Source organism: Saccostrea echinata, unplaced genomic scaffold (assembly GCF_033153115.1).
Source record: "Saccostrea echinata isolate AGI-Se365-2 ecotype Australia unplaced genomic scaffold, CSIRO_AGI_Sech_v1 ptg000014l, whole genome shotgun sequence".
NCBI lineage: Eukaryota > Metazoa > Mollusca > Bivalvia > Ostreida > Ostreidae > Saccostrea > Saccostrea echinata.
Window position 1 is genome coordinate 9,576,594 of NW_026889763.1, and position 13,760 is coordinate 9,590,353.

Sequence of the window (13,760 nt, forward strand, 5' to 3'; positions counted from 1 at the left end):
TTGAGGTATGTGAAGTTAAGGTTATAGAACAATGAGTTTCAAAAGGCATTTAATTTTTTTTTTCTGAGCAGTAACTTTAAACTCGTAAGTGCAATTTAAAGATTGAAACTGACTGAAAATTTTTGTCGTCGAATGTTAAGAAAAAAATGTTCCTTGATTGTAAAAATAATAGCAATTTAAGATGTTCTTTATTCTTGCTCTTTGATTGAAGATTTGACAAATGCACAATGATGGACACATAAACACCCTGAGTTTTCTCTTTATTTCTCAAGGACTGTTTACCATCTGTGCTTATTTTCGGTGTATGAAATATACATGGTCTGGACGCTTCCATACAGGCTTGGGATCATAACTGACAGAATTTGTGTATAGTAATGCTTCTTTCCTTGACATATCTAGTTTCCTCGGCCATCTACACAAACCGCTTCACATCTTCTTTGAAGGGTAGAACTATTTTCAACGAAAGAGAACACTGGCTTATTGTCTTTCTTAATGGCCAGAGATGTTATCTATTCGTTGACTTTGGCATTAATATGTCTTAAATATGTGGCCATAAAATATAGAGAATGCACTGTATGAAGTAAAGGACATCGATGCCACTGCGAATCCACAAAACGTGTGTTGATGGTGGGATTATATCTGATTATTTCTTCTCCCTATAGACAGCCAACATATATCCCCTTGAAAAGCTCAGACAAAAGATCCGAAATATGCATTGTCCACAGACCTTTCACATCAGTCAGCTGTCGCCAGATCACGTGACACATTACGTTATAGAACTCCTTCAGCTTCACGCTAAAATACTGAAGTTTCATTTTGTTTTAAATTAATGTCTTGTTTATATTATAGTTTAATTGGCCTTTTGTTGATATATCTATGATTTACATACATGTAATTATCTCCTTCATCTCATATCCCTATGTATAGAAAAAGAGCTATTGCATACAAGTTCCATTAGGTGTCAATGCCTTCTCTTAAAACGATTAATTAGACGAAATTTCTCGTTAGCTTCATATAGGTTGCAAACACAAAATGAGATAATAAAAAGGGAGTCCGTTTAACTATGCTTATCTCAATATATTCTGATTGGATATAGACAAATTACGAACAAGACTATACAATGATTTGCTTGGTTATTTTTTCAATTTATTTATTTATTTATTTAAACATTTATGTATTTAGTTATTTTTTAGTTGTTTTTATTTATTTATGTTTTTGGTGATGATGTTTAATTTTTTTATTTTCTTTGTGAATGAAACAATTCCTCGATTCTCTTTAGTTGCAACAATTTATGAAAGAACGAAAGAAAGTCATATGTGAATTTAAATCTGTTATTTATCATAAAGAAGGTTTGATTTGTTTATCAATAATCTCCAAAATAAGATCTCAAAAAGACAATACATGGAGTTATATGCTTCTGGCACTTCATTAACTGACAAAGATAAACATGATTTATTTCAATTTACGTATTTATTAGAACAGTTCATAGTAAATTAACGGACATACATACATAGCACAATTTTTGGTTTGATTACATTTATTTCTACTTTTAATTACTTTAAAACAATTCAATTATATATAATAAAGTATTTAAATATGACATATGTAAACTTAAGAATATTAAAAAAATAATAATAAATTGCCAAAATGTATTTTTAAACATGATTTCTTCGAATTTTATGAACATAGAATAAATTATGTTTAGTTTTAAACCAGTGCACAACTATATTACAGGTTATCAAAATTTTCATCAAGGGTTAAATTACCATATATAATTATAAATTATATGCTAAAAATCATCATCATTATCATACAAGTATTAATTGCAAGATATTAAAGGTCAATTTTTCAAAATGATTTTGTTGCTAATTTGCATTTATCCAAAGTTTTTAAACTTATGAATAATAAATAATGAATGGGAAATTTACAAATAAGCACATCATTTTAAGTCATAAAAAAATATAACATATTCATGAAATACATTAGAAATATATTAGAGATAATATAATGGTTAATAGTAACTTGTTTTCAATTTTTTGTTTTTGTTCTTTATTATTTAGTTTCCTTCGTTTAAATCTGTTTTTCTCTTCCGGATAAAATACAAGTGCACAAAATAAAACGTATATAAAAAACGACAAAATCTTTAGGGGCAAGCATTATTTCAGTATATTAAAAGCAAGTAGTTTTCTATGTGATATTTTTAAATCTATGTGTATCATAAAAAATGTTTGAAAATACCCAGTAATTATTTTTTTTAAAATATTGTGTGTTTGTTGTGTCTTGATTTTTATGAAGTATTGTTATTTAAAGACTTGTTTTGTATTGAATAAACTTATATTTTAAAAATATAATATAATTGAACTCCAGAAAATATCGATTCATATTTCTATTTCACGCAGATAGGTTATATTTTATAGGTTATATCAGCATGTTTTAACGAGTGTCCTTTGAAACTTAAAATTGATTTTTCAATGGTCTTAAACAAAGATCAAATGTGTAAAAAAAAAAAAAAAAAAAAAAAAAAAAAAAAAAAAAAAAAAAAAAAAAAAGTTTTAATCATTGATTTCCTCTCCAGAAAAAATCGTATAAACTAAAAGAACCTTAAAAAGTGGAACTAATCTTTACAGTATATTAAACAATTAACAATTATGAAACAACAAAACCTGAAGACAGTTCAAACAATTTAAGCAGGTAATATGATTCAGAAAATTGAACCAAGATGAGAACGACATATAGGGAACACTTAATATGAATCTGTATTTTTTTTTTAAAGTATACTTTACATTTTTACAAAATTTGGAACACATAAAATCATGGATTAATTAGTGTTTACATATGATTTTGTGTGTGTGTGTGAGGGTGTGTGTGTGTGTGTGTGTGTGGCAATGATGAGTAAGTAGTGCAATAAAGATAGAATGTAAGGTACTAAAAAGTATGAATGTATACATTATTCTAATACAAAAATTTGTATTCTCTTGCATACTCCAACGTCAGCAGGCTAAACATATGATTTAAAAAATGGTATTCATAAGAAATGATGCTACTACAAAAGTACTTGAATTTAAAGTTTATAATTTTCAATTTGCAATTCACAATGTGTAGGACAGAAAGATATATTTTAATTCAGAAGATTGATCCAAAAGACACTGCATATGGTTACATGTAAGAATAGTCAGTAAGTTATGGAATCGTTGTGTGTATATTTCCTGATGTTGTTACATCTGCTCACCTACTGGAAACTGACCGAGCTATTCTCATATGAAATCTATATAGATTTTCAAATAGATGTGTTGTAGGGTGGACGATATAAAGATGTGTGATAAAGGGCTAATTTCTTAAGGAAATGGTTAATATGAACATAACGAATGTAAGGGTTGAGCAATGATGCTTGATAAATTCTGAACTTTACATTTGTACACAATGTCTTGGGAAATATACACTGTAAATCAATGACTTTATCTTCCTTCTTAAAACTAATTCACTATAACAGAGTTTAAAACAATATCACATTGATTACACTATATGTCTGTTTTCTTCTTCACCTTCATCAAATATTTCTTGTACATAACTTAAGAACCCTTTGAAATTTGAGACTTCAAACTTGAACATTGGAATGAAGACATTAAAATAAATGCACCCCGTCGAATGTTTGACCTGGAACCCTTGGAGAAAAATCAAGGTCAATATCTTTCATCCAAATAATGTCAAGGCCTATCTAAAGAACTCATAAACATTTGAAATTGAAACATGGAAAACGAAATTCAGGCCAATTTCAAGGTTTTTTTTCTTGACATGTTTCATAAATCAAGTCATAACTTGAAAATTCACCTTGACATAATGTTCTTCAAACTTGGAACTTGGAAAGATGAAATGAAAAAGAGAGGCACTTCAGAGAATTTTTTCTTTTTAAATTGACATTTTTTTAGAATGAATGTCAAATTAAAAAAGAGTTCCAGATCATAACTTGAGAGCCTTTTGACATAAGGACATCGAATAAAAAAAAAGAATTAAGATTAGTTAAGGACCCTCTATACACCGATGAAAAATGTTTTTTGGACTTTGAGAAAATTATATAGCGTAAAGGAGGTTATTTTGAAATTAATTAACCCATTTTTAATATAGGGAGCGTGCCTTTTTTATTCAGGAAAAATCTTCAAAGACAATGAAGTAATAATGAAGAAAAATTGCCTTTGCTTACTCAAATGAATAAAATACATGTAAATCAAGTTTTCAAATGCTCTATTTTGGTCTAATAAAATGTTTAGAATACTTGGATTTGTTTCAAATTATGTAATACAGTTCAGATTACAATTTATTCTATCCATATGTCAAATGGTGGGTCAGTCTAATTACACAAAAGTACCCTGAAAATAGGGTGCAGTGTAGAGAGGGTCCTTAACCTGCACCAATATTCTTTTTTTCACCTTGACCTTTTTCATCAATTCAAGGTGAAAATGTCAAGGTTATAACTTCATAACCTTTTTGACATCTAAACTTGAAAATTGGAAAATAGAAGAATGAGGCTAGGGTGGGATGCATTGGACGATTTTTAAGCCAGTTTTTCTCAAGGTATAGTCCATATTGGATTAAAATATTAAACTTACAATACTATCGAAGTGCTGAGCTGGGATAAATAAAATATATTGTGAGCTTTTTGAATTTTGATTATTTATAACCTTTATTTTAAACAAAAAGACAAGTTGAAAAACAAACTCTCACAATAACTTTATTATCACTATTTTGTGCAATAAATTTGAGTAGATTCGTAGAAAGGGGATAAGATATATATGTATATTTCTTTTTTGTTTTAAAATCATTCCAGAAAAAATTGTATCAGTATGTTATATCATACACAAATCTTTTCCTTCTTATTCTTCAGATCAAAAGTCAACATAAATCAATAGCTAATCTGAATTTTCATGGTTTCTACGCAATATTCTCTCCTTCTTCATACTTATGACACTACCTAAATTTTGGCACTGTCAGTGTGAGGTAAGATACATTTTGACATTATTTTCCACACATTCCTCCCTCTTTACCTCTCACCATGAGTGCAGCTGATACTTACAGATATCTACATCTGCATACTTTATAAGGCCTGCTCACGTAACTAAGTCTTTCCCAATCCCCATCACCGTCATGTGGTGCTTCACTCAACGTCGATCCGAATTACCTCCCTCATACAAAGAAACGTCGTGGCGGGTCCAAGTATAAAGAACTCACATTTTATGCTCTCATTTTAAAAAAGTGCCTACATCAATATGCATAGGTAATATTTTTCATAACCAGTAGCTTTCAAAAGGCTCTGGTGTGTTTTATGATTGATCAAGTATGTATTTATGTCTTTAATTTGCTATTTTACTTCTAACAATAAAAAGTTTATAGGATTATTCATTTTGGACGATGGAAGCATTTGTGTTGACTTTTATTATATTATTAGCAACCATAACCCTGCACTAAGTTCCTCACTTTTCTGTTAGTGAGCATTAATTATCTTTTTCGTCCCATTTTGTTTTACTGCAATATTTTGACAGAATATGATCCAGTAGAGGCATTACAGTCCCTGAAACGTTCTACTTTCCCACTTGAACGGTGAGCGAACGCTGAACGAACGCTGAACGAACGGTGAACGAACGCAGAGCGAACGGTGAGTGAACGATGTGTGAACGCTGAACGCAACTTGGTGAACGATGTGTGAACGGTGAACGGTGAGCGAACGCAGAACGCGAACGGAGCGCAAACGCGAACGCAAAGTGAACGGTGAACGAACGGTGAACGCAAGATGAACGATATATTCGGAATACCTCTGATCTTTTCCTTGCATTGAAACTATTTTATTGTATTATAATGTCAGGTGCCAAAATAAAAAAAAAAATAAGTAAACCAATAAATGAATGAATAAATAAGTAAATAAAATAAATTCTCCAAAATTGTCCTAAGAAAGACGATTCATGCACATTACGTTTTTAATCACACGATTTTTAACGCATTAAAACATTGCAATTGTTACCGAACGCTGAAGTATAAAAGATATTTTTTTAGTTGGAAAATAAAAATGTTTATTCTTATTTGATAACAAATCAGAGAAAACTTCTGACTTATAGAATGAATTAAAGCGATTGTAACATCCATTCATATATGTATCTCCGTGTCAAGGCGATTTCATGTAAAGTAATTAAAAAAAAATAATTACAAAGGTCAGTGGACGTTTTGCATTTATACGCTCGTATTTTAAATTTTTAATACAATAATATATTATATGTCATTTCTATTTTTCATGATGATTTATTGAGCAGACTTCTACATGTATCTGTAGATGGCCGTGATTATACTCAGACAAGATAATACAAAGATACATCAATTTTCAGAACTTGATTTTAAGTAATATGCTGTTATAATTTTTATCAAACAGACAAATGAGAGAGAGAGAGATATTCCGTTTTAGCCCCCCCCCCCCTTCCTTTCAGGCTTCACTAAATGTTTGCACCTATATCAAACAATAACTCTGATATTTTTTTCTAAATATATTAGACAGTGAAAGTAACTTTTTTTTTTATCAACAAATCATATCCATCTGTTTGACAGTATTACTCGTTTTTATTTTCCTGCTTCAAGTTCACACGAAGTCCACGTGCTTCTCCTGTCAATCAAAATCATTCGACACTGTGCAGGTGTGAAAGTTTCGTCACATCGAAGACGAAGTGCGAGTATTTCCAACAAGTTATAACATTTATTTTTATCATTTCTAGATTTGATACCAACATTTGAATAATTAGTGAATAAAATATGTTGGGCATTAACACTTGAATTTGAAACATACTCTCTGCCAATTTCAAATACCACCGCCGACACGTGTACATTTTGAACTACTATTGTTTTGTGACTTTTTTAGATGCATGTTTGTTTTGAGACTGAAATTTTTGTTCTAAAAAAGACCTTAACTTTTTTTTAACAGGTTAATTAAAATTTTCTGGAAATACAGTACTGACTACGTAACCGATTTAGGGGAAAAGGGGGGGGGGGTATTAATCATATCGAATAGCAATCATATAAAGTTACGGTGAAGAAAGATTTTTTCTCTATAACTATAGACTTTACATACATGTATTATAGTAGCGAATATTCTGTAGTGCATTACATTTTAAATAAATATTTCCTTTAAACACACTATCAATTTAATTCGCTCCAAAGAGGATATCCGCAGTACTATGTATAAGTCTCAGAACTAGTTCTATCATATTTTCTGTAGTAATTGAATAAAAAAACGCGTTAGAAATAAATATTTTCGTAATTTTGCTGCGTAATTATTTGACTTGGATAATTATATCTCCATTAACGATTTGTCGTCTTTAACAAAACATCAGAATGTTGCAGTGCTTGAAGTATTTGCACATTGGCCTTAGTTAAATTTAATATATCAGTATCGTTCTACATAGGTACAGGATGTGCTTATAACAACATTTTTTTTCCAGAGTAATTTAATAAATAACCTAATAGCTAAGTTAGAATAATAAAAATATATATCTTAGATATTTTCCCCCATGAAATAATGATTCTTCAAACACGATTTGTTAGTATTAAATTAAAAAATCTGTAACTCTTTACCTACAAAAAGATAAGTCCTTTCACTTGGGAGTTCCGAATGGCAATGACAACTGAACGATAGGTGAACGCTGAACGCAAGGTGAACGCAAAGTGAACGGAACGAAGAGCGAACGCTGAACGCTTTGTGAACGGTGAACGCGAGCGCACGGTGAACGGTGAACGCAAAACTGTGAACGGAGAGCGAACGGTGAACGCACGCTGAACGAACGGTGAACGCACGCTGAACGAACGGTGAACGAACGGTGAGCGAACGGAAAAATGGGAAAGTAGAACGTTTCAGGGACTGTAGCATTGAATCAATATCCTTTAGTCAATGAAGCGATACATAGATGCACCAAGTGTTTGTTTGTTTGTTTTTATTTTAATAAGAAAATTATTCATCTTATTTCTTTAATTGCTTACGGGATTGTTACACCATCCAATACTCAGAGGCGAACAGAATACCGATTTCAAACTTTAAGGTATTTTGCAATGTAAGTATTATTTTATTTTTGTAAAACAAACCAATTTTAATTGAAGATAAAACACCGTCATTGAAATATAAATATCAATGAGGTGATGCTTATTTTGAATTCAGAATCGTTTAATTTAGCAAAATAAAATATTATTATTGTTCCCTTATTGGTAGAAAATAAAAGATCAAAGTGTATATCAATAGGGAAAGAGAGAACACAAAGGTCAATCATGGTCACGAAAGCATCAATGAGTATGACATAATGAAATCGTTCAGATCTGAAAGCAATAACGCATATGTTTAAAACACAAGATCCATTTCCTAAATGAGGAAGAATGTGTCACTGGCAATACAAAATAGAAAACTGGATTATATTTAATCATTTGAACTTGAAACATGGAAAACGAAATGCAGCCAAATTAATTTTTTTTCTTTGACATGTTTCATAAATCAAGGGTCATAATTCACCTTAACATAATGTTCTTTAAACAACATTTTTCTCAACAACAAATACATGCAAGAGTTTATTACTTCATTTAAGCACAACTGTATTTTGGGAAAACAAAATCTGTTGTTAAATGACAATGGCCTAAACTTAATTTTCACTGTAAAGAATATATTAATTTTTTTTACAATTAAAAAAAATAGTTTTTGTTTCAATGTACACAAGCGATCGATTTCTTCTTTCATTAAAATGTGACAGAAAATAATCTTACTTATCGTATTATTGGCTTCATTGCCAACTTTTGTTATGACGTCACTGTAATTTATCATCAGTAAACAATCAAAATGAAACAATCGCAAGTGATCCCAATACTATGATTATAGCATTATATTGTTTTTTAAACATATCAATCCTTTCCTGCAAAAAATATTATTGCCTTTTCAACCTGAAGAACATATACATGTATATGTACACGTGTATATTAATTCACTCATGAAAATTAGGTATATTTTTTATTATTATTGATTACATTGGTTCAGTTAGAACATATTAAAGTGTAGAAACCAAAAAATAAAAAAATATCAAAATGGCACTAATACGCTTCCGTGGAACCTATTTACAGAATCGATCAAATTTATTTTCCCTTGATAAATAATTCTGACGATATTTGTTTAGTTAGATAAATAGGGACAATATTTAAATTTCATCTTGTTTCAAGAATGATACAAATTAATTAATTTTATTTCAGAAGAAAAGAATGTATCTTGTTCAGGGATATTCAAATGGAATAATTTAAATCGGGATCTTTTTGTTAAATTGGTGCAAAAGGGAAACAAAGAGGTTTGAGATTAAGCATAATATGAAATCGATTACTATGGCATTTTTTATATGTTTTGTTCTCACAATAAACATTTGAAGTAACTTTTCGTATATTACGATACTTCTTGCATTTCATTGTTTTTCCTGTCCGTTTAACTTAAACATATATCTCTGACAGGATCGTTTTCAACTTACTTATCAAAATATTTTCTATATTTATTTTAACTGATTTTGAATTATCTATAATTATTTTAAAATTTGATGCTCTTCAAATTTTAAACATATTCCCATACGCTGAAAAGGGATAATATTTATGAGATTGATAAATAATACGCTTTCCTTCACTTGACAATAAACAAATACATATACTTCCTTATTTTTCAAAGATACATTAAAGAAAATCGTACTTTTGTATAGATTTTATGAAATATAAAATTTCAAGTAAAATTTGAAATACAAAATGATAAAATTAAATAAATAAATTGGTTTAATAATTTAAACATATATAACAAGTACATGTATATTTTATTTCATTTATTATTACAATGTATTAATTTAAAGCAAATTGTTTGGAAATTTGAGGCACTGATTAAAATAGATTATAAATCTACTTTCAAGGGATATTTTATTGTTATTTTTTGTTCTGAAAAAATTAATTACGATTCTTCAAAACTTCCGATTTCCCGAAAATAAATTTCTTACACCTTTTTTTAGAATGTCTAATATTGGTATCTCCAATGACACAACTCTCGTCATTATTTTACTCAGGAGGAAATGTATTCATTTTATTTAGCTGAGCTAACAAATAAAAGACGTTTGCTAATTGGTCCTTTTTCCGTCAAGATTATTGAGGAACCAATTTTTTATTATTAAACATATTTATAGCTGGAACTTTTAAAGGGAAAAAAGACAATTATTGACTTGTTTAAAATATGCTATTTTTCTCCACAATTTTCAGTTCTTTTGTCCGCTTAAAAAACACATTAAATCACAATTAGAATGTATATGTAGGAAAAAAATATTTATAAATGCATGAATATTCTAAATAAATAAAAGGGGTTACAAAACTAAAACTGTGTCTTATCACTGATTGAAATTAATCTCTGAATTTTAAATCTGTAATAGAAATTCTTTTGAACATCAAACAAATTTTTTATTGTATAGCACAGTTAATTATTAGGAATTCACGGTACACATGTATATATAAAACAATTTACAAGAATAAATTATTTTTTTTAAAAAATGAAAGATAAATGGGAAGACAAATAAAGAAATTTGCATTTCCAAATCATATGATAAGTATATGCAGTTTATTGGTGTACACGACTGTTCCACTAAATAAAAAAGAAGTTTTTGCATATGAAAAACAATGTACAAGATTATGTGATGAAAAGAAAAATTAAAAATTAGTGGAAAACAAATGAAAAAAAATGTTTTTAACCAATTCACAGGAAATGTATATGCAAACAAAATAATGCACTGATGTACGTAAGTTCTCTCATGAAATAATTCTCCCTTTTTTCTTTATAAAACGTATCGAAAGCATATTTTTCTATATGTACATCTGTCCATAAGAGTTAGTTTCAATTATTGTTAGCAATGAAATATGGAGATAACGAACAGGATTCAAGCTCATAAGTCCAATCAAACAATACAAATCAGGAGAAGAGCAAACACGGTGGGATCAGGTGCCATGGAGGAGTAAACATCCCCTGCCGACCGGTAACACCCGCCAGGTGATCCTTGTAATGATCGGAAAAAACGGAAAAATCCGTAGACAATTCAGTGTCTAAATAATGGCCTATCAATTAGTATGAAAAACGCCAGTCAGCATTGAATTAATGATAGTTTCTTTAAACTCACTATTTAAGTATTATTTTTGTCTATATTTTTTCCTATTTTCATTCGTAATTTTCAGCTATATCATAATTATAAGCATAAAAAACAAAAACAAGGACATATGGTATTTAAACTGATGTATATATACATTGTATGAGACAGGAAAATATAATAAATGATAAGTCTAATGCTGTATAATATTCATAGATGCAAGTTTAATTCGAGAAATAGTGTATTATTGATTGTAGGGAACTCTAATAAAAAATTCGGGCAGAAATATAGGCTAATGGCCTATTGCTGTGATCGTGGAATTGAATTTTTATTAGATCATCTGTAACATCTTTTGATGTCTCGCAATAAATAGAGTCAGAATATGATAAAGTCAAAAAAGAATATCTGTCACGTGATTTCTGGCTTTTTTATTTCCTCCAATAGCATTTTATTTTTTCCCGTTGAATTGTTTTATTCACTACATTAAATCTGGGCGAGAAAGATATTGAAGCAGGCATTGAGGAATTACGTAAGTAATTCATTTGTCAACAATTCGTACAAGATGACTATTAGATGATGGTCTTATTTTCACTTTTTATTATTTTTTTTAATTATAGCATTTCAGAACTATTCCTTATTTATACATGTCAATTATTTCTTCACTTTTACCAAGCTTGCATTTCCATATTTATTTACACATCTGTTTATATACAGTGTATGTGAATGTTGTATAACAATGTTATCAGCTTTTAGAAATATCAAAGGCTAAAATTTTATGTTCATGTAAATATGAAGCATTTCTTTATTATTCTGAATGAACACTAAGTGGAAATTGTGGAAATTTCCAAACACTACGATATGGCTGAAATTCAAAGGTCGCTTTGTTGGAGTTATCTTTCGCTGCCAATGCGTCTGCGAGATGTTCGATTTTGTCCATGTAAACGTTTATTTTAAGGGTAGGTTTATGTCTCTTGCCACTGAGTAGATATGAAGCTGCTTTTTACATTGTGTGGTCCACTTCAGGCAAGCGCTCTATGCAGTCGTAAAAAGACTATTTTTGACAAGTGTTTGGGTGGGCTTATTCTAATCAGTGGAGGTATAAACCGCATGCGCATTTAAAGAAAATAAAATGAAGTACGTTGTGGAAAAGATACATCAAGAAGCAATAAAAGTTTTCCAGAACTATTAAACAAAACATCTACATTTCAAAACATTCGAAAATTTTTTGCCTTGATATTTGTACAACTGTCACCATAAAAATTGAATATTTTTGTAGCTTAATATACGTCTAAGCTATATTTTATGTTAAAAAGATATACGCAGTTAGGATATTTACAAACTGTTACAGTGTTTATTTTCTATATATACATATATATAATGAAAAACTATTAAAATTATATATATTGCAAAAAATATCTGTAGGAGTGAGATTAAAATTTATCAACTTAAATAAATAAAAAGTTATTTTCAGTGTGAAAACAAAATGAGATGTATACATTGTAGTCAAAAATGATTTCGTTTTTTCAAATATCATAAAGAATTGTTATATCAAATCCTCGAAAGGCAATTGACAGTGTTAAGTAAAATGCTTGATTTGATTCTTTCTTTTTTTTCAATCAATTAAGTTTGCTCTGTAATTTTTAGAACAATCATTTGTTTCAAAAGCAGTTTCATCGGAATGCTATCTCGCAGATGTCTTTAATCTTATATAAGTTATTTACTGAAAACATTCTTTAGAAACAGGATCTACTTGAATGAAATATATGGAGATAACGAACAGTATTCAACCTCAAAAGACTATCAAAAATACAAATTTTGGAGCAGAGCAAACACGGACATCTAAAACATCAGAGGTGGGATCAGGTGCAATGAAGGAGTGAGCATCCCCTGTCGACCGGTCACACACGCCGTGTGCTCCCTGTCATGATCGGGAAATAACGAAAAAATCCGTCGACAATTCAGTGTGTAAATAATGGCCTAACAATTAGTATGAAAAACGTCAGTCAGCATTTGACTTAGTGATAAATTGTATTTGCGAACAAGGTCATTGTATCGACCATAGAACTTACGAAATGACGACTTTAAAGGAGACTGTTGATATTCTTGTTTCGTCAATTTGTTTGTCAATAACTTACCTCGATTTAGAAATTGTTCATACGTAGAGCATGCTCTTGCATATCGAATCAACTGAAAGTAGACTAGTATCAACAATGGAATAGCACTGGCTACGACAATTACAGACCTTTGTGAAATCTCTATACTATAATTGAAATATGAAGCTTGCGAACAGTAATCATGCTCAAAATCCAAATAAACGATAGAAATTGTGAGCAGAGCAGTCACGGACCCTTGAAAACTTTAGAGTGGAGTGGGGTGCCATGGAGGAGTACGTATCCCCTGTCGACCGGTCACGCCCGCCTTGAGCCATTTGTCTTGGGTTAACGGGTAATATGTATTTAGTTCATTATGGAAATAATGGCCTAACAATTTGTATTAAGAACATGTCAGTCAACATTCAACCCACCGACGTTTTGTTTTTGCAAACAACGTCATTGTATCCACCATAGAATGCCAAATTTTGAATTTAAACGAGATAATTGATACCCT

At 29.9% G+C, this 13,760-nt stretch overlaps 2 protein-coding genes across 3 annotated transcripts in view; both read left to right on the top strand.

Moving 5' to 3' along the window:
• Positions 1-13,760, top strand: part of LOC133187205 (coatomer subunit zeta-1-like) — a 406,408-nt gene that overhangs the window by 151,601 nt on the left and 241,047 nt on the right. The window lies entirely within an intron of this gene.
• The window catches only part of LOC133186728 (homeobox protein abdominal-B-like), a 123,479-nt gene continuing 117,668 nt past the window's right edge, over positions 7,950-13,760 (top strand). For both annotated transcript variants that reach the window (XM_061322005.1, XM_061322007.1), the window contains exon 1: positions 7,950-8,078. The gene's annotated coding sequence lies outside the window, so the exon portion shown is untranslated. The remainder of the gene's footprint in view (positions 8,079-13,760) is intronic.